At 41.9% G+C, this 22,521-nt stretch overlaps 1 long non-coding RNA gene across 3 annotated transcripts in view; it reads left to right on the top strand.

Annotated features, from left to right (window-relative positions):
* Nucleotides 1-22,521, top strand: part of LOC103658205 — a 54,574-nt gene that overhangs the window by 14,620 nt on the left and 17,433 nt on the right. For all 3 annotated transcript variants that reach the window (XR_567062.2, XR_567060.2, XR_567061.2), the window contains exon 4: nucleotides 1,495-1,677. This is a non-coding gene — a long non-coding RNA (uncharacterized LOC103658205). The remainder of the gene's footprint in view (nucleotides 1-1,494; nucleotides 1,678-22,521) is intronic.

Below are 22,521 nucleotides of genomic sequence, written 5' to 3'. Positions count from 1 at the left end.
TAATTTACATGATTTTAAAAGTATGGAAGGATATACATAAAAATATCCATAACTCTCTACCACCTCTCACTCATTCAACCTTTTAGGTACATTTCTCCTATCTGTCTGTCTGTCTATCTACTTATCTATCATCCGTATCTATCTACCTATCTATCCATCTCTCTTTATCTGTTTATGTGTGTTTATGTATAAGTTTTATGTGCTTGGAATCATGGTCCACATTTTATCCTATGGCTTGCTTTTTCACATAAGTGTATTTGGTAAATATTTCCCTATGTTATTAAATATGATTAGCTAGACTTTTAGAAGAATTGATGGTGTATTTTGTTACCATTTAGACATAGCTTGAGACATTTAGAAGTTAAGTGGCTTTGCCACTATGGATAAATCGTTTGCTTAATATCAATTACTTAAAAAACCTCACCTAATAGGAACTTCTGTTTTGGGGAAGATGGAAAAGAGATACTTTTCTCTATTCTTCCTGCTAAGTACAATTAAAAATTCTGAAATACACACACACACACACACACACACACACGCACACAATATACATATATATTACACTTTTTTGTTATACTTGTCATATATATATGTATGTATATGACACAAACATAAGAAGAATCTCTCTATATAGAAAGGACACAGACCTGATTTAATACAAAGCCCCCAAATATTAGAAGAGGAGGCCATTGGTGGCACCTCAGTCCTGCACTGAGCACACTGGTTGGCATATAGTAGTTAATTGCTAAATGAATGAATGAAGGAATGAATGAGTGAATAAATGATGTGGGATTATCCATGCTGAATTTGAAAGAACTAATTTTTATATGAATCCATTTCTCCTGGGGAAATTGTTTTGGTATTCTTCAACGCCAGAAAAAGTCATATTGCTCTGAGGAGAGAAGCAGATTTGAAAGGAAGGAAGATTTCATTTTGGAGAAATAAAACTCGAAAAGGCTATTTTCAAGAAGGGAAATGAGGCTTTCTAGTCAAATTCTAGGAAAGACATCAGCATGTGCCTTGTGGGTTTTATATATTTTTGCCTCCAAATGTCTTGCAGGTCTTGTGATTTCTGGACTGCATACGCTCACCTTCTGGCTGCATCCCCTTTTCTCCTGAGACGCTCTGAATGCCCGACTGTGCCCAGTGGCATCATCCTAAGTTCTTAAAATACAAAATGTTCAAATAGCCATAGCTTTTTTTTTTTTTTTGGTCTCTTCATAGCACTGACTCTAGAAAAATCAGTATTATTTTCCCACTGAATTGTTTGCCTCTCCTGGTCTCATGTAGGGTCTATGAAAGACACAGCTTTCCCCCTGAAGGATCTCCTCCCCATTTGGATTCCATCAGCCTCCAAAAGGGCCTAGTGTCTGTCCGATGTCCAGTCTTGGAAGCATCTAATTAAATCTTCTTTAAACCATAGGAATATGAGGTGGAGATGATTTCTTTTCTCTCATCCTAACTGTGCTGTCCTTCCACTTGTAATTGTAACAGCTCCTTGAAGTCAGCTCATGGAGGCGCCTCACAGGAAAGAATGGGCAGTGTTGCTATTGCCAACTGCTTGGGATGGGCAAACACCCAGGGCGAGGAGTGGTCAGTGCCTGCGTTTCACTCCCCTTTCCTCCTGGAGCAGCCCCACCATCACCTCAGACAACTCACATCACTGAAACGGAAAATGTAAGCCAACCTACTTCTCTTTACCTTCATGAATGCTTTAAACACTCTTGGAAAATCTGAGGGCTCCTCACGTGTTCTCAGATACATTCCTTTGCTCCTGATGGAGGTGAAAAGATATGGTGGTCAGTAGAAGGGATCTGGGCCATGCCAGCAGACACTGTGGGACTGTGGAACCATGTAACTGGAGACAAGCAGTGAACACCTTCTCCACAGGGAAACTCCAATTGCCCTGAGCCTCGTCGAAGGCTGGCTCAGCAGCTTCCTTGCCTGTTAACCTAACGTTCCACATGGGGCCCTCCTACAATGGCGGTTGAAGCCTGGTAATTAGATTGTGAGCATTGCTGTGAAGGAGGCACATTGCCAGCAACCGGGTGGCATTGACAAGGCTTGGTCCCACTAGGTACAATGTGTGGGGGCTTAAAAAAAAATCTCAGCTCTCTTTTTTTCTCTAACTCCTTTGATGGATCTCAAAAAAGTCCTGCACTCCTTCATCCACCCCACCCCTCCACAATCAAGGGCAAACACCGGAAGAATGCAATAATCATAATCATAGGGATAGGAAAATGATACTCTTAACGATCAGACATTCAAGTGAGATTTAATGAACACAACTTTACTTCACGTACTTTTAATACATTTCACGTACCACACAGCAATTTACTGGGACATGGATTTTAACACGCTAGGCTAATGGCAAGATAAGAATTACTGAGTTGAATGTGGGTTCACTATGCGGGAACCCTTTTATAGTGTTGACTCTGAGGAACAGGGCTAACACCCTGTTTATGGACGCGTTGAGAGGAATTGTGCTTTTACTATGTGTGGTTGTTATGTTTCAAGGGACATGATTTCACTGGTAGATTTGCCAAATTTTTGCAATAACATGATTCTACTGTATTTCTATTTTAACACCATAATCTCATGCAGTTTATTTGGGGGAAAAAAAAACAATAAAAAAGAATGAATTTCAGCCAAATCCAGGTTACTTAGGGTTTAAGTCATAGTCTAACATGAAGATTATTCCAACTCTTTGCTTCTCCTCTTCATCTTTGTTGTTTCTCATCTTAGGTAGATGTTACTGCTTAGTAGCACATTCCCCACAAGGAATCAACGGATTTAATTAATTAATTCCTTGTGAGAAACACCACCTATATGCCTATATAAACGTGTGTGTGTGTGTGAGAGAGAGAGAGAACTGAGAGATACTGATATTTTCTGATACCTATACATTTAAATTACTTAGACCTCATGAGCACCTCTCCTTTTTGTCCAGTTAGAACAGATCATCAAGAGATTGCTGTATTTTATCCATCAGATACTTTAGAAAGCTAAACTATTAAGGACATAAAGACCCGTCTGTGTGCTATGAATAATACACCGCATGTGGAGGGCATGCCCAAACCCTGAGATCACTGTAGGGTTGAAGTTGTCTACAGACATATCTCAGTCTTTGGGAAGACATACAGCCTTCTGGGAAGATGAATTGAAAAAGGAAGAATTTTATGGTCAATAAGGAAATCTTAACTTGTGAGAGTAAAATTAGTGTGGGGAGCCAAATTCTGAACTCCCCATAGCTTCCTCAATTTCTCTTTGATGACATTGTGACTTCCTAACTACTGAAGAAAAAGTCAAGTTGAAGAGCAAAGCATTTGATCAAACCATTTATTTACATTATATTAAACATGAGTATGTTTGATTGATTTCTTATTTGTCTTTGGGAGACTACATCGGGGGAGAAGTTGATATTTAAGTAGAAGAGATGGAAGCCATTGCGCTTATACAAAACGCTTAAAATTCAACCGATTGAACATTGCTGTTCACCTCACCAGTAAGCTGTTTTATCTTTTCAATCAAGTTTCAACTAGATGTTGGGTCATGTGGACCCTTTCCTTTTAATGACACAAAGTGGTATATGTACCATGAACATTCCCAGTCTGGGCCCACTGGTTATAAAAAGGGCTAATGGAACCAAGGCCTCCACCTGTGGGGGAAATCAGTCTAGCACAAAGGAGACTAAACTCAATCAAGAGTGTGATTTGTTCTCAACTTTCCACCTGGCTGCTTTGGTGTTATTGTTGACACTGCCATGGTTGTCCTAGTGTTGGGTGGTTAACAGACTTACTTGCCCAACACCTTCTTTTCCACCTTCCTTGCTGAGAACTTGACTTCGTCTCTTAGGAACAGCTCCTTTTAACCCAATGGACAAGGAAGTGGATTGAAAACTGTTCAGAAAAAAAAGAGTACATTTTAATGGAAAAATGAGGTATTTTCCATTGTGGTAAAATGTCTTTTTTTCAATCATAAAATTGCTCAAAAGAGGAAGCAGAAAGAGGAACATGTATTCATTTGTTTTAACTTGAGTTCATAAAATGAGTTCTTGAGAAAGCTACCAGCCATCTATTTCGAAGAATGATGACTTCTTTTTGACATCCAAATACTGTATCATTTCCAGAGCATAATTATCTCTCATAATGATCCGAATTCATAAATTTGACTACAGACCAGGAACTAGTAGTCCAGTGTGGAAGTTCAACATGACAATATATGAGAGAGGGGGAGGGGTTGGGGGAGGGTCAGGGAGGAGAGATAATATATATCTGCTTATGTGACTATTCAAATGACAAGACCAGAGACTGTAAAAAGTAAGACAAGATCTCTCCTTTTGTGGTTGGTTAACTGATACTAGAAGGGTTTTGTTCTAGCAGGTAAGTGACCCGGAGATATTTTCAAACATGGTGTTTTTTACTAAGCCCTGAATCTTGAACTGTGTATGGATGGTCATGTTGGGGCAAATCCCTGCACCAGGATGGACTCATACTTGTTATTCAGAAAGACCCTCTGTGTTCCCAATACTCCCTCGTTGGGGAACTACGTGACTGCAGATTATAAATCACAGCTGTTCCATGCAGAAGGGAGAGCTAGGTTTTGGGCTGCAAAATGTTGAAAACCACAGCATAGAAGCCACCTACAACACCCAACCACCAGCTTGCCACGAAGATGGTAGAGAAAACAGAAAGGAGGCAGATGTGGTTGTTGCCCGGTTGGAAATTACGGCACTAACAAGACTTCAAGTGAAGTAAGGGGTAGGGGTGTGGGGACATTTGCTATGTTCTCCTTGAAGTTCTGTTCTGACCACCCCCAGACCGGGCTGGAGACCATTTTTCTTTCCGGGCTCACAATCCAGTGTGACAGTGACTAGGGTATTGTCAACACAGCAGCCATTTGGAAAGCGTGCTCCTTCCTTCCCTACCTGAACCCCTCTGCCTGGCAGATTTCACCCTCTTTTCCTTTTCCTTAGCGGATTCTTCTCTGCGTGTGACTCTAAAGAAAGGGGAGCCAAGGTTTTCTAGGGTGCTGACGGCAAGGAGGCAGAGTGGGGCACTCCTTTAGAAATCCGGGAATGACCATAAATGACACTAGGAATCCACTCATGGGTTGGTTGTTCCGGGTGGTAGTTCTCCAAGTCTATGTGTGGGGAAGTCCAAAGGAGGGTCAACTCATCAGATGCGCTGAAGATCAGCTTGCTCTAACAACGAACTTGGGTCAGTAACATCGATTGTCCTAACGTCCTTCTCACTATCTTATTAAATCTAAACAACAACATTTCAGTGAAGATATTGTTATCCAAAGAATATAAACAGGATGAAAGCAGGAACCTGGGTTCATTCGTATATGCCGAGCCCTTGGTACATTTGTTTTTTGGATGATTTAATCAATATTATCCATATAGATGAAGAAACAGATTTAATGAGATTAAAAGTCCGTCAAATTTGCCTGGCTAGATACTGGCAGAACAGGGAATCAGGCTTGCTACTGTGTGAAGGTTTTATGCTGTGTGGGGGGTCACGTGGCTCAGAATCCCCTTTCCCGTGTGGTTCCAGGCAGGGATCGGCACGAGAGAAATTTGCAGGAGACTTGGAAGGTGGAAGGGAGGTGGCTGCCATTCTGATGAGGGCGTGAGGGCACCGGGCACTTTTGCAGCTCACCTGTGCCATCCCGGATCTGCAGTTTCACCTTGTAGGTGTGGGGCAGCATTTGTTCCAGAGCTTCTCCAGGTCCCAGCAGAGGCCCTCTTGTGGGTTCTTGGAATCCTGGGCCAGAAGCCTTATGCAGTGTTGTGGCAAAGAGCACCAGCTTCTTCTATAGGTTATCTACAGGGTTGAGGTTGGAGGTCATGGGAGTGAGACGTGGGTTTGAAGTTGTCCTTCGTTTCCCTGCTTCACATTCAGCTCATCTTCCTATTGTGGGTTCTGCTGGCCCGTAGTGACTTCAGGGCCCCCTTCAGATGCAGTAGCCTCCAACAGACTTCTTCACCAGCTCCCCCAATTATGTCGGGTCTAGTGCCTATAATCAACCCTTTATTTCATGTCACCTATGGTGTTTCGGCTTCCCCCCATCAAACTGTAGCTGTTCGCCTCTCTCAGACTCCAACTGTCTGGTAGGCTGCACTCGCAAGGATAGTATGGGGAGAGAAGACAGGCTGGTTTCAGTGGGATTTGAACCCTTTGCCTCTGGGAAACTAAGGACTCCCTGAATCGAATGCTTAGAGAACAGAGGTGGGAGATGTACTCCATGCAGAAACAGAAGACTGAGAAGTATTTCAATGTTTTCATTTGCTTGAGCAGTTTGCAGAGCTAGTTATTACATAGCTAATTCTGTTTTCAAGAAAGGCTAAAAATACATTGACAGAAAATATTTCCACGGCCATCTGTGAACAATGCAAAAAGGACAGTTTCCTGATTTTCTAATCAACGCTTTCCAATATCATCGCCACGGTCTGCATTTACGCACTAAACGTCCGTGTGCAGAGAGCAAACGTGTTCCCTGTTACTACCTAGATGAAACATCTGGAGGGATGCTATGTTTCCATTTTTCCTTCATTTGGTGTCTTATAGACCTAGCCATCAACACGTGTCTCTTTTCCATCGTGTTTTTTTTTTTTTTTAACGTATGATTGTATTTTTCAGGCAGCTTTTTCTGGAAAACAATTTTGCAAGGTGCAAGTTATTCAGATGAAGTGTTGAAATCTTGGCTGTAGGAAAAGCTAAGCGTAATCAACCAACACTTACTTCAACCCCAACTGTAGCACTTCTGAGGTTTCCCCTTTGCCATGAGCACGTCCCTTTTGCTGTCAGCTTGCATACTGCGCCCTGGGACTTTCCTGGGCTTCTCTACCTTCTGCTTTTGGGGTAATATTGGTTTAACCACCAGAAGAACAACATTAGAAAGATCTAATTTTCTTACATGGGAGCAGGAGAGGCTTTCTCTAACTCCTTGCTTCCCTGTATTTCCAGGAGCCTTCTCTGGCTCCTTAAAGAACCCTTCCTTAGCTCCCCAGACTTCCCGCATCTCTACGCTCTCTCCCTGCCATATGTACATTGTCTGTTTAGGGTGAGAAAATATGCCCATAGGTTGGTCCTTTCTTGTTCTTTGTGGAATAGGATGGCCAGATAAAATACAGGATGCTCTGTTAAATTTGAATTTCACCTAAACGATAAATAATTGTTAGTATGAGTAGAGCTTAGGACATATATATACCAGGAAAAATTTTGTTGTATAGCTGAAATTTACATTTAACGAGGCATCCTGAATTTTATTTGCAAAATCTGGCAACCTTAGCGTGTATGCTTTCTGCATCCCAAGTGCCCTAAGGCTTCCACTTTCCAAATCCTGTACACAGACAGGACTGCCAATAGTAAGCCAAGCTCTGGACAGTTTACCAGATTCTCCTTGAGTAATGTATCTGCTTTCTAGCTTTTGGATGAATTCCTTAGTTCCGCCACAAACACAAGATAGTAATTCAGCCTAGGGAATATAGTCAATAACATTGCAATGATTTTGTACAGGGATACACGGTAACTAAACTTACCATGGTGAACATTTCCTAAAGCATGGCAATGAGATCTGCAACCCTCAAACCATGGAGAATTATGGTTTGCTGTATACTCCAACTGGGTTGTTCATATGTTGTATGAACACATGAATGACGGTTGTTTTATGTTGTATACCTGAAACTAATGTATTGTATGTCGACTATGCTTCAAGTAACAAAAAAACACTCATAGGGCATTTGATATAAACCGTATTTTCCGGTTTGGGCTGCACAGCTGAAGAGTTTGAAACATCCTACAAGCTTGAACTCTCTCTCGATTACACAGCTTTTCTTCTGTTTCCTTCCTCTTCTTTTCAAAGCTGCCAGTCCTCTTTTCTTACAAAAGTAATGGCCTCTACTGTGTTCAAATCTGAACTGACCTAACATTGTGCCTCCAGATTTTCCAACTCAGAAATGGCCATCTGACCATGGATGGCATTCCTAGACTGGAGTGTAGATTCTTATGACCCAGGTCACACGGTATAGACGGAGAATCATGAGTCACTTGGGAAATCAAGGTGCAGAGGAGGATATGAACTAAGATATGAAGACTTTTTGAAATCAGTTTGAAAATAACATTTATTGGGCTTTTGCAGATTCTAAAATTAACACATGTTCATTGTAGAAAAAGAAGCAAACATACAGAAGCATAAAGAACAAAATATAAAAAAAAATCATTCATACTCCTGACAAACAGAGATAACCAGAGTTAATATTTTTAGTGTAGATTTCAAATATTTTTCTATAAATACATGTATTGTTTGGGCAAGAGTAGAATGCCACGTAAAAACACTCTGTACGTTTTTGTTGTTGTTATTATTTAACAATGGATTGTGCAAATTTTCTGTGTCAATTTTATTTGCACATCAATATTTCTCTATGGTGTTGGGGGTACAGATCTCCTTCAAGAAAGTAGTGAAAGCTTTGAAGCCTGCTTCCAGGAAAACATATCCAAGTACCCAGGGAATTTGGAATGAAATTTCAGGTTCTTAGAATGGATCTGCAGATCCTACAGGTGAAGACGCTCTGTTCTAAGACACCACAACTGATTTTAATTAGTATCCGCATATGGGACATTTTGAGTAAGAATTCTCCCAGTGAGAATTTATAAGCCAATGGGACAATCAGACATTTGCTACTTTGGGACCTCAGGTACCAAGTTTTTTTTTTTTTTTTTTAAGATTTTATTTATTTATTCGACAGAGATAGAGACAGCCAGTGAGAGAGGGAACACAAGCAGGGGGAGTGGGAGAGGAAGAAGCAGGCTCCCAGCAGAGGAGCCTGATGTGGGGCTTGATCCCAGAACGCCGGGATCACGCCCTGAGCCGAAGGCAGACGCTTAACCGCTGTGCCACCCAGGCGCCCCCAGGTACCAAGTTTTTGCTTTTGTTTTTGTTTTCTTGGAATCTAGGTTTAGGCCATGGTAAAGAGGAACCATTAGCAAATTTGCAGATTGCCCTTCTGTTTACGTGTCAGTTCTGAAGATTGTTGAGCTGATGGTCTTCCCTTTGTTATGAGCCAACAGCAGTCATGAGCGAGAACCCTTGTTTGGATTTCACAAGAACTTTGTCACAAGGCTTGCATTTCCTGTAGGAAAGCTGAATTTGCCAGTGTACACACTGTGAGTAAGACTAATCCTCTTCTCTCAGCAGAAGACTTTTGCTGAAGATAAAAAGTAATTCTGGGTGGAAATACAAAATTAATTAGTCCCCAAATGCTAATTTAGCGGTTTTTCTTCTGTGCTCCACTTCCAGTCTATTTCTACAGTTAGAAAGGAGATGAGGCAGCTAGGGAACTTGGAGGAAGGTGTCGTCCTCTCAAGGAGGATGGTGTGGCCCTACTATCCCCCTGCAGGTCTGGCCTGGGCCAGGACTAGGTGGGTGTCTGCAGGGCCGTTCAAATATTGCTATTGTCAACTACAGTGAGAATGGGAGCTATTTACTGCATGCCTATTAGATGCTGGCCATTGGGCTCGGTGCTTGACTTAAATTACTTTTAATTCTGACTACTTTGAAAAGTAGGTACGATTTTTCCCATTTGTGGAGGAAGCAGTGCAGTTGAGTGGCTAAGAGAGTGGACTCTGGCACGCTACAGTCTACTTTCATATCTGTTGCCTTGTGACATTGGGAAAGTTCCTTTGCCCCCTATGCCTCATTCCCCCCAAATAGGCAGCTAGATAGGGATATGAATCCAGGTTGGTCAGACTCTGTATCCTACACATACTGCAAGGGTTCAAAAGCCAGAGAGATTCTCCTTGTTCTTAAACAGGTGAGAATATTTTGTGCAAATAGAACAGCATCCAAGTGTGATGGAAATAGCCTAAAATAGGTAGAGGACAGGGTTTGAGTCCTGGCTCAGCAACTAGTTTGCTTTGTGACCTTTGACAAATGGCCTGATCTCTCTGTGCCTCCATTTCTTCATCTGTTAAAGGGAAGTGATGTTTGTTTTCCCATCTGGCGGGGCTGTTGGGGATATTAACTGAGATAACGTGGGTGGAGTTGCTAATACAGACAGCAATTATTATGGCTTTTGTTGCTGCTGTTTCTGACTACATTGTTGACTTTTGCCAAAAAAGGGATATTTGTTAAGTTCTACCCTGTTCCATACCCTGTGCTAAGTTTGGCTACTACTTTATGCAGTCCTCCAACAACCCTGGGCCTAGGGATGGTCAGTACTTTACCAAAGGCACCATGGTTAGTTGTGGAGCTGGGGACTGTAAAGAAATTGTTATGCTTTGTTATGTACCCATGAAATAGCTCGTTATTGTACCAATTATAAAATAAGTTATTTTCGTATTTTAAAATCTCTGAAAGCTGGGGTCTAAGAACTGATGTGAATAAGAATTTTTTTTAAAAGATTTTATTTATTTATTTGTCAGAGAGAGAGAGAGCATAAACATGGGGAGTGGTAGGCAAAGAGAGATGCAGACTCCCCTCTGAGCAAGGAGCCCAATGTGGGACTCGATCCCAGGACTCTGGCATCGTGACCAGAGCTGGAGGCAGATGCTTAACCTACTGACCACCCAGGCATCCCTGATGTGAATAAGTTTTAAGAATACCTTAATATTTTTGGGCTGCCTAGGTGGCTCTGTTGGTTAAGCATCTGATTCTCAGGTCGTGATCTCAGGGTTGTGGGATCGAGCCCCGCATCAGGTTCCATGCTCAGCGTGGAGTCTGCTTGTCCCTCTCCCTCAGCTCCTCCCTCACTCACTCCCTCTCCCTTCCTTTCTCACATAAATAAATAAAATCTTTAAAAAAAGAATACATGAACATTTTCTTTTGTATATATTTTTCTTTTCACGTGTGCACACAAGTTTCATATGCTTAAAAATCCATGTCAAGTAAGTCTGAAGAGCTCTTTCAATGAGGATGAAATGGAAATTATAAGTGGTGATAAAGTAATGTGACATACTTTAACTGGCAGCATTTTTTTCTTTCTTTTGGATACGTAAAATAAAGGTGCATCTTATGATGGACAGTGTGTTAGATTAAATGACATATAATGATGACCATTTAATAAATGCCTAATAAGTGTGACATGCTTTACATATATGATCTTTAATCTACTCAGATTAACTAGATAGTCTTATTACTGTTCACATCTTACAGATAAGGAAACTGAGATTATATTTGCCGAAGGCCACACAGCCAGTGCGTACAAGAGCTAGACATAAAACTAGATCCTCGCGGGCGACAGAGCCTGTGTTCTTTTCGTTAGGCCATATTGCTTTTTGCTTCCAGAGATATACATTTGGTAAAGTAGCCAGAAGTACTGACTTCTGTAGTCTCTGGCCCCATGTTAACCCCTGACCACATCTGAAACCAAAAACTGGTATCTGAGACCTGATTTCCGTGATATGCTTGGATAACTGGACAGAGTATTTTGGATAGGAATCTAAGATCTCATTCGTGGGTCCTGTATTTCCTCAAATGTCCTCACCCCCAACCACCTATGGAGATGCCACAGGATTTTCTCGAGGGAGCCAAGGAGGCTGTGCTGTTGGGAGACAGAGAAGGTGGAAGCTGTATGGAAACTGAAGGCAGGAGCGGAAGTGGCTCCCGGATTCTCCATCCCTTTACTCCACAGCCGAAGCCACTGGGAAGCCACTAAGCCTTTTGGAGTTCATGGGGTTTCAAAGGGCAGAAGCCTCTCACCTCAGGAGGGCCCCGTGTCAGCCCCGATTCCCCCACAGAACTGTGGGTACAAACGGGAGCCTTCCCGAGGATCTGGTGACTCTCATCACCGTGGGGTTGGCTGTGGAGCCATTGGTGCAGACGCAAGAACTCTGGGAAGGGGCTTGCAGGCCACATTCATTCTACAGTCAGGTGTTGAAAGTCAACTGTGCATTGGTCTCTAAAAGGCAGGTCTGAGGCAGCCTTCATCTAGATGCACAGAGGGAGATGGAGCTCAGCTACAGGGTTCCCAGATAACGCAGCACAGCAGGAGCTGGTGGAAGGGAAGATCATTCTCTCTGGGGCTTCTCCGCCTCATTGATCTGGGATGGGAACACAAGAACCGAATTTCCATAAACCTATTTCTGTACTATTTGAAATCATGTTGCACTTAACAGTACTCATTCATCTACATGTACTGATTGGAGAAAAATATGAATAAGAGACACAGTTCCTGACCTCAATTGCTGCCTAGGACACTTCTGCTGTAGTTCCTCACGTAATGGCTTGAGTTCGGTAGGTAGCCGGCAGAGCCTACTTCCCGAGTCAGTCCCTGACTACATTGTAAAGCTGTTTGATTCCTCCCCCAGCCCTCCCTCCTCTCTATAGCATCCCCTGCTCACCCTCATTAGCCATATCTCCCTCTGCCCTCGCCCTCTCTTCCCAACTTGTTATTTCCAAGGCTGTCCGTGGTGTGGGGAGTGCTATGAAAAGAGGGGCTCGGTGTGGTGGGAACATGACAGCAGGGGGCTTCTTAGGACCCAGAAGTTCCAAGAATGCAGGGAATAGTTTTCTACTAGCATGATGTCTAGAACCACAGCAGAAGACTAATGGAGATATTTGGTGGCAAGTTCTTGCTTAGTGCTCCCCACAAATGTACAATATGGAAGTGGCTGCCTACTTTTCCCTCAATTAGTTGGTCTTTGATTTGAGTCTGGGACAAAATCATGCTGTACAGTTCCTGTTTAGGCTCTTAATACTTTTTGGCCATGTTTGGACTAACTTGTCATGTCTGGGCCCAGACAGGCCTCATCTTTTCCTGCCTAAGCCCATAGCAGACCTTGCAGATTGGTAACTGTCCCTCTTCTTTTCCCTTCATGAAGAGGGTATGAGGAGAACAGGGCGGGATAGTAATTATAACCATCTGGTGGCTGCTTTATGATTTGGTCATATTAAGCTTCTTGGGAAACTCTCCATCGGTTCTCAGTTAATATCTTTCAAATTGTGTTTGCCTTGACATTTGCCCTGGGCCCTCTAGCTTCTCGTTATGCCTTCTGGATCTATCCCACACATCCAGGGCTTGGCGAGAAGCTCCCTGGGGAGGATGGGATCGCTGCTCTGTCAAGGGGAAGACAGCCAGCAGCTCCGAAGGGCTAGGAGGAGGCTGCTCAGACATGGGGCAGGAAGAGAATGTGGACATTATTTTGACATACACTTTGGCTTCATTTCACTTGAGAGTTCCATGAAGAATAACATATCAGTAGTGATCTCCATGGCAACGAAGGGATCTCTTCCGAACTGGAGACTCGGCTGATAGTTGGGCCAATAATGGAAGCCTGTTGTTTGTGAGAAAGAATTGTTTGATTTACAACACAACTAACCTATCTGCAATAATCTGCCCATGAGCTTAAGTCCAACTATTGAAAGATTAGATCTGAATGAGGGAGAAATATGTGAACTAAGAACACTGACTACTTTCATTCAACCTGAGGTGTTTCGTTTTGTTGTTTGAGCAGCTACTAGCTAATGAGGTCACTGTAAAACGATGTGGAGCATCGTGGTTACACGCCATCGTCTCCCCCCTCAAAAACCATACAGTTGAGTTGAGAGGTAAGGTGTATGATAAAACCCTAACATAGAGTTACAAGTAGTGTAGAAAATGAAGCATATACTCTAAATAATAAACAAAGGTGTCTCCTGAAGGAGCCTTTTTATGTCTAGTATCATTTTTATTTTACTTTATTTTTAAATTTTTTTAGAGAGAGATGGGAGGAAGGGCAGAGGGAGAGGGGGAGAGAGAGAATCTTAAGCATGTTCCCTGCCCGGCTGGAAACCTGATGCAGGGTTCTTTCTCACGACCTTGAGATCATGACCTGAGCCAAAATCAAGAGTCCACCACTTAGCCAACGGAGCCACCCAGGCACCTCTATGTTTGGTATCATTTTAAAAAAGTGGCATGGTTATGGTAAGTTTTATTTACTTCTTTGCATTTTTAATGTATTTTGCAGTGAAAAATTATTTAAAAATTTTAATAATCAGCTAATTTAAAAATCAACCCAATTTAAAAATAGATCAGTAGTTATACAAGCAGTACTCTATCTAGTGCAAAAAGGGGCTGTTTCTAATCCATCGAGAAGGAATAGAATGCCATGGGCTGATGACGCTGGGCAAATCTCCCATGATGGTCTGGAATAGGTTCTCACAGGAAGAACAGATGAGAATCATTGGTGGTAAAAGGGGGTTTGAGGAGGGAAAAACTGATGGGCATGGATAGGATTGAGAGCTCAGTGTTGCTCTCAAATGACCATAAGTGGCCCACAGCTTTTCTCTTCTCTCTTTTTTATGGTTGTACTCAAAAAAGTTCTTTTTAAAAGGTGAGCAATAGAAAATCCTGAGGTTGGAGGAAAAACAAGCTCAGCTAACATTCTTGTGGGTGAAAAAGTATACAAAAAACTCACTTTCCTGGAAGGAGAGATTTTTGAAATGAATTCTCAGTCACACTGAGGTAAACCTTGTGAAACTGGACCTGCCCTGGGAGCAAAGCTGACCTCTGAGGAATCACAGATGTAATCATCCTCAGGTTGCCACGGGCGCTGCTTCATTGCTCCTTTCTACATTCAGTGTTCTTGAATTTTGATGATAAACATCGGGGCCTTTGGAACTCGTATAATAAATTTTCTTCCCAGGATTTAGTATGTAGGATTATACCAATGGCAAGAGGTCAGATGTCTCCTTCAGAGGCTGATGTCAATACAACGCCAGGTGTATTAGCCAGGGTTCTTCAAAGAAGTAGAACCAATGGGACATACATGTATATGTACATCCTATGGGATGTATAGTTATATATAAATTCTTCACTTACATATGTAAAAACATATATAAATCATGTTAATGATATATTTACAAAATGTATGTGCATATAAATAGTAATAAACAAAGTATGTATTTATATAAAATAAAATATTGTGTATATAGAGAGAGGGAGAGAAAGAGAGAGAGACAGACAAAGAGACAGAGAGGGACAGAGAAATTTCTTTGGAAGAATTGACTCATGTGATTGTTGGGGCTGGCAAGTCTGAAATGTGAAAAGCAGGCTGGCAGGTGGAGGCCCAGAGGAGAGCTGATCAGTTGCAGTCTTGGGTCTGAAGGAAATCTGGAGGAAGTATGCCCTCCTCTTCTGGGAGCTTCGGACGGACCTTAATTGCCTTGAATTGCTGGATGAGGCTCACCCATGTTATGGAGGGTAATCTGCTTTACTTGAAGTTTACTGATTTAAATGTTAATCAGATCTAAGATATACCTGTACGACAACACCTAGACAGATATTTGGCCAAGTAACTGGGCACTATGGTCTCACCACATTGACACATAAAATGAACCATCACACCATTCAAGGATAGTTCAGTTCTCCCTTCCTCAAGGTGCAGTTCTTTTCATGCAGATTTTTAAAAAGGAAGCACCACTTTCCCGATCCTCAGCATCCAGATGGTAGAGGTGGGTATTTTGGGAAGTGGGGGAGGTTTCATCACTTCATTTCTGCAGCCTCCACTGTACCAGTGATGAAGGCTCTGGTCCACTTTCCCTCCTTCTCCTCGTCTAAAGTCAAGTAGAAAAGTTGGGTAGCTTCCCTTTCTCAGAGAGTTTGAGTAGGACTGCATCTGTCCATGTGTTCCACAGATCATAAGAAAGAGCCCAAAGCCTAATGACATGGCAGCCCTGGATTCCATTCCCTATGGTATGGTTAGATTGGTTCTGTTCCATGGCCATCAATGGAGGCAGGGTGCAGAGGATCCTTGGCAAGACATGCCCCTCTCGTGTCCTCTCTTTTTTCTGTTTTTGTGCTCAGGGCACTTTCATGCCAACAGACCAATGGATCACAACTCTAGAGGGTACAAACAAGAAACACCTATGCTGTCCAGTTATCTCACTACCTGGTCAAGCCTGTCCTGTACCTTGCCAAATGCCATGGTTGCCCAGTCATTCTGCAGTAGCAAGTAGAGACTCTGGTAGGCTTTTTCTCGATTTCTCTATCTTGTGCATCTTCCCCTTATCCTTGCCTATTGTGGTTTCAAACTCTTTCCATGGCTAGAGCTTCCAGTGAGTAAGAGAAGGAAATGGCTTACTTATAGGGACTGGTACTGTGTGCATTTGGCTTTGGTGTTTCCTGGGCTTGATGGAAAAGTCCAACAGATTCGCTTTCAGACATGAATTATTTATTTGCTATTAAGTATAAATATTAAATATTTGCTACCCCCTTCCTCATAGTTGCATTTGATTTTTAGTTAACATAATTTTATTCAATGTAATAATGTTTATGTAATATTGTTCATTGCTGGGCCAAGTGGTTTACTATAATTGTTTCTTTCTACTTAAAAAAATCAAAGTCAGGTGAACAGGGAACTAGTATCTGCCCCAAGGCAGTTTGCTGAACAAACAATACCACAGATATAGACACACACACACACACACACATTCACACATAAGCCCAAGTCACAAAACATTCACACCCATAAGCCTTTAGCTTTAAGAATGAAATATTTTGTTTGGCAGATTTGGCTCATAAATATTACTTATATGGTTTGTAAAAGGACAAGAGAACGCATCAAATTCTACATTTAAATTTTCATGATGGTAACGGTAAAGGTTATTTCTCGTCAAAGTTCAGAAAAAGATGCAGTTGGTTTCCCCTCCCCATTGTTTATCAAGACTTCCATGACTCCATTTGCTTTCTGAAACCATTTCTCTTAAGGTGGATTCTGATCTACTCTTATATCTTTTTTTTTTTTAAAGATTTTATTTATTTATTTGACAGAGATAGAGACAGCCAGCGAGAGAGGGAACACAAGCAAGGGGAGTGGGAGAGGAAGAAACAGGCTCATAGCGGAAGAGCCTGATGTGGGGCTCGATCCCAGAATGCCGGGATCACGCCCTGAGCCGAAGGCAGACGCTTTAACCACTGTGCCACCCAGGCGCCCCTACTCTTATATCTTTGTATTTATTGAATTGACTACAGAATTACTTCCATTACTTGAGCAGCATGATTTTTCTTCAACGAACATGACTGAGAGCCAATGAACACACTCCTTTATGGGAAGAAACCCTATTAGGGCTATTGTAGGTGGCATGGTGGGTGAATACCCAGCCAGCGGCCTGCCTCTGGAGGTCTCATTGGAAAGCTTGGCTTGGCTTTCTGGTGGAAATATGTCTAGTGGTCTCATCTTCTAAGACGTCTGTTCACTTCACTAAACCACTGCATGTCTGGGCACAGTGTCCTAACTTCTTGGGAGAGGCCCCCAGAATGGTAGGTGATATAATCTGTGTGTAAGGAACGAGGTGTAGTGGGGAAGCTTTTATAGAGTCTCTCTACATCAGTTTTTCAGAAAAGAGCATAGAAAGTCTTACTTCCTTTGATTTAATGAGCTCCTGATTGAAATAGGGTATCTTATCTCAACTTGGAATAAAGATTCCAGAATTAGATGGCTAGTATTTTGGACTCTACCTAAGAAGTGTGAAAGTTACTAAGTTGAAAGAACATCTTCAACACTTCTCAGTTAACAGAGACAGTTTTGTGTTTATGTGGGTGTATGTTTGTTTATGTGGTGATTAGACTTTGATCCTTTAGGGTGAAGCTTCAGGCACACCGAATACCCCCCCCCCCGCCACACACACATACACACACAACTGTGGGATAAAGGAACATACCAGAGTTTATGAGCATTGGGATTTAATTCTGGGAAACCTTGTCTTTTGGCATCTGCCAATATATCCTCTGGAATTTATTATGTGCCCGCAATGTCTCTCCGACCAGCCCTTCTTTCCTGTTTCCACAGTCACTAGCTTAATTTCAGCCCTTGTCATCTCACACCTGTATTATAAAAACAGCTTAGTCTCTTGTCTCTCTGGCTCCAATCTTCCCCAATTTCAACTCACCTCTTTGACTGATGGACTAAGACTCCAAGACATCGCTGTTATCAGGTGACACTTTTCCTCCACTTCCGCTAAAGACCTTCATCACTTATCCCCCAAACGAAGTTGTTGTCCATGCATCATTTTGCCAGGACCTTGGTGGGGAAGACCATCCAAGAATGTCTGGTCATTAGAATCATCTGGGAAGATATTTAAATGCAGATTCATGGCTGCCTTCTATTGATGGGACTAAGGAAGCCACACTTAAAACACATTTTATTGAAGTACAATGTACATATAGAAATATGCACAAACTGTGACAACTTGAATATTTGCATCATGAGTCTTCCCTTGCAGACAACACCCAGATCAAGAAGTAGAAAGTAAACAGTAAAAAAAGTAGCCATGAGCTTGACTTCTCAAAGGAATCTATATATTTTTTAAAGCTTTCCGGGTTATTAGCTTGGTTTTGGAGGGCAGTCATTGTTTTATGAGAGTTAACAAGGAACAGCTTGTGGTCTAGAAATTATTTTCAGGTTCTTTATATATATATATATATATATATATCCTGTTTTGTTTTACAGATTTGTAAGACTCCAGGGCCTTCAAGCTGTGATTAATCAGATGGTTCCTGAAATGACTGGGAAGACAGACGCTTTGGTGCCCATCGAAGAGCGTATGTCTGTGTATATCTAAGACCTCCTTTGTACACATACACATTGACACCAGAAGACAGGCTCGTTCTTGTGCACACTTGAAGAGTTTTACAACTGATGAAAATTAATTTAAGAATCAGATGGAGCAACTTGACACTACTGGGCTCAGGAGCCCGGGGAGAAAAATATGTTACTAATGGTCAGTTTTCCACATGGTCTTCACGGGTAAAGAAAGTTTGCAAAAAGAAGAAAAAAAAACTTGCACAGTTCAAGCCTCAAAAATACCTCTGCAGTTTAAAGAAGGAACTAAGTGTCAGGGGCGCCTGACCTGAAGCCAAGCCTCGTGGAACTAGGTTTTGCAGCCCACATTTTGAGGCTGCATTAGCATTCCTTGGAAATTTTTTAAAAAGTAGAAGAAAAATGGCATCAAATATAGTGTTGGGCACAAGGTATGCAAGCAATACAAGTTGATTAAATTGAGTGCATTTGGGACAATTAATTTAAATGATGCCAATACATTATTTCTGCTAAGAACCATACACACAGTTTCTTGCATAATGTTTTATTAACTAAAACATTAACTGAGACCTGATCATATTATTGCTTCAAATGACCACTGCCCTTTGCCACCCGGCTGATTTTTTAACTCGATTTGTTGTTACTGTGCATTCAAGTGAAGAAAACAGTTTGTTTGCGGGAGTCTGTTCTCTTTGGAGTCTTGGGAAGGCGGTTGTTTCCTCTCTGAGACATCCTAATCTCTATAATCAGGAGCCATGTGTAAGATGGATAACTGTTGGCCAAAAACAGAAGCCACATTTTCAGCTATCCCTGTCATATAGGTGCAAACAAGAAACACCATCCTAAAAACCTGCAGTAGTAACTTTTTATACACTACAAAGAGACCGCTCAAGTTCAGGTGTTTATAAGAGCTAAGTACAAGACATGGCCCTGTTACGAAGGAACTTAAGAAGCCTTAAGATGAATGATGAGTGACATGTTGGTCTAAGGAGCCAGAAGACTGGAAAGTTCATCTCTGGTTGGGGAGGGCAGGGCAGCTTCACGGGGAAGATGATACTTGAAATGGATCTTGAAGGATGGTGAAGCGTTTGACAGGCGGAGATTGGGGCAAAAACAAAGGCAAGGATGTGGGGAAATGCAGAGCAATTTTGGTGGAGAGCTTGGCTGGATCAGAAGACTCAGATGGGGCCCTCAAGATAAATCTGATGAGGTAGCAAGGTCGCGGATCGCAGAGCGTGTGGAATGCTGGCCCCAAAAGTTAGGAAGCTCCTCGTATTCGGGTCTGGATTAAGATGTAGCAGCGGAAATCGAGAGAAATTTGTTAATTTTATAGGATGTATTTTGGAAAAATCTCAGCAAGTTGGCGATTGCAGTGTAGTGAGGAGGGAGCAGAGATAGCAAAAAAGACTCGTTTTTGAGCGTGGAGGATTAGTATAATCAAGGTGCCAATGAACACAAACCCTTCATTTTTTTTCTTTTACAGCTGTGCTTCTAGAGACAGTAATCTATATTCACTGTCTTTCATCTCAATCACTGCTCTAGCTGCTGCCATTTGCCCCGTCTCCCTCCCTGACTCTTATCCAAACCACCAATGACTTCCAGCCTGCCAAATCTCATGAGAATGTTTCAGTTTTCAAGCATTGATCCCTTCACTGTATTTGCACCATTCACCATTCCCTTTGTGAAACTCTGTCCCACTGATTTTTATGATTTCTTTTTCAGCATTAAAAATACATAAAAAAAAGCAGAAAATCTGCATAGGAATAAGAGATCTTTAGCGTAATAGCAAAGCCAAGCACAGGGCACAACCCACAGGATGTAACCTGTCTTCTGTCTAATGCATTACTGCCAAGAAATCTTAGCTCTTTCGTTTCTTTATATGAAAAATGAGGATGGCAAGCGTAACCCTGATTGTGTAGATATGACAATGTCTAATTAATGAATTGCTTTAAGTACAGAAATCAGAATGTATGAGGAGCCAAATAATATTGTGCACGTGGAGATGAAATTTGACCAAGTAATTTATTAGGCAAGTCTAACAAGTGATATCATTGGCTCGAGAGAGTAGAATTGGGTTGGTTTATAAGGTCCCTTGGAGTTTGAGTGATTGAGTTGTGGATATTTGTTGTTTTAACTGCTGGGACTTAGCATAGCTTTTAGGTTTCCAAACTTTGGGATGTGACATTTATTAGGGTTGCAACTTCGTTAAAGGTGATTGAAGCTATGAAATTATTGTGGCTAAAGGAGAGAAAGTGAGTAGATATTACCCTCGGTTGGTTTTGGTGAGCTGTGATTTTGTATACAAATTTCATGCCTCGGCACAGCTCATGTTCATTATTTCCCCTAATATTGCTATATCACATTTTCTCGTTTTGCAAGTCAAAACACAACTTTTTCCACTGTAGCCACATTAAATTCCATATGGTACTTCAAACTCAGCTGCAATCTTTCTCTCTGTTTTTGCTGCCATCAACACACTGAAGGTGCTGAGGTCCAGTTAGGGTTGGGCATCTTTTTTTTTTTTTTTAAAGATTTTATTTATTTATTCGACAGAGAGAGAGACAGCCAGCGAGAGAGGGAACACAAGCAGGGGGAGTGGGAGAGGAAGAAACAGGCTCACAGCGGAGGAGCCTGATGTGGGGCTCGATCCCATAACACCGGGATCACGCCCTGAGCCGAAGGCAGACGCTTAACGACTGTGCCACCCAGGCGCCCAGGGTTGGGCATCTTGATGTTACCCAAAGTGATGAAAAATTCCCCCTTCTCTCTCTGTCTCTCTCTCTTGAAAGCAAAGAAAGACATGATGGTCAGAGGAGATATACTTGTGTTTGGTCACTCTAATAAATAAGGAACCCCAGGAGCCACTGAGCAGAGGGAGAGTCAACCAACGAGACAATTTTAGGAACTGTTTGAGAACTACGTTTCCTCTTACAAATAATTGGACTTCGGTCTTCAGCCTTGGGTTTTCGAGCCTTGATTTTGGAATGTAAGGGTTTCTTTCCAGTTATTTCAAGGGGGAATTATAACCTCCTCAAGATTCACAATTCACCCAATTCTTCAAATAAATGTAAGCCTCATGGAAGGTTTGTTGTTTGTTTGTTCCTGTTATATGTGAAAAGCAGTCAGATAAAATGCACCAAAATTCAGCACATTGGGGGCAGGGGATGGGGGATGGAGAAAACCTGTGTATTTGTAGTCAGCTGGGCTTTGAAACATGGTGGCAGCGTGAGAGGGAATTTGTTCTATGGATGTGGTACTTTTTCAGCCTTTTCTTCCATTTCGGCTGATTCGTCAGTTTTAGTACACCTGTACTTCCCAGCTCTGTTGTTGTGCTGATACATTAGAATGCTTTGATTTTCAATGCTTCCCAATAATTACCGTTTAATAATTTTGATCATAAAGAGTTGTTATAGGATTAGTCAAAATATATGTAAAAATCATACCACTGTGGGGGCGCCTGGGTGGCTCAGTCGTTAAGCATCTGCCTTTGGCTCAGGGTGTGATCCCGGCGTTCTGAGATTGAGCCCCACATCAGGCTCCTCTGCTGTGAGCCTGCTTCTTCCTCTCCCACTCCCCCTGCTTGTGTTCCCTCTCTCTCTCTGGCTGTCTCTCTCTGTCAAATAAATAAATAAAATCTTTAAAAAAAATTCATACCACTGTGAATGGTCCATAGGAGGTGCTTAATTATTTTTTCTAGACTTATTGAGGTATAATTGACAAGTAAAAATGTACATATTTAAGGTGTACGATGTGATGCCATGATATACGTGCACACTGTGAAGTGATTACCACAATCCAGCTAATTAACGTAGCCATTTTTGTGTGAGAATAATTAAGGTTTACTCTCAGTAAATTTTGAGTACACCATAAAGAACTATTAACTATCACCATGCTATGTATTAGATCTTCAGAACTCATTCATTTGCATAACTGAAACTTTGGACCCTTTGATCAACATATTTCCACTTCCCTTGCCTCCTATCTCTTGGCAACCACCATT

This window comes from Ursus maritimus, unplaced genomic scaffold (assembly GCF_017311325.1).
Source record: "Ursus maritimus isolate PB19 unplaced genomic scaffold, ASM1731132v1 scaffold_2, whole genome shotgun sequence".
NCBI classification, from domain to species: domain Eukaryota; kingdom Metazoa; phylum Chordata; class Mammalia; order Carnivora; family Ursidae; genus Ursus; species Ursus maritimus.
Note: the sequence above shows the minus strand (reverse complement) of the source record. Positions and strands in the feature narration are given on the sequence as shown.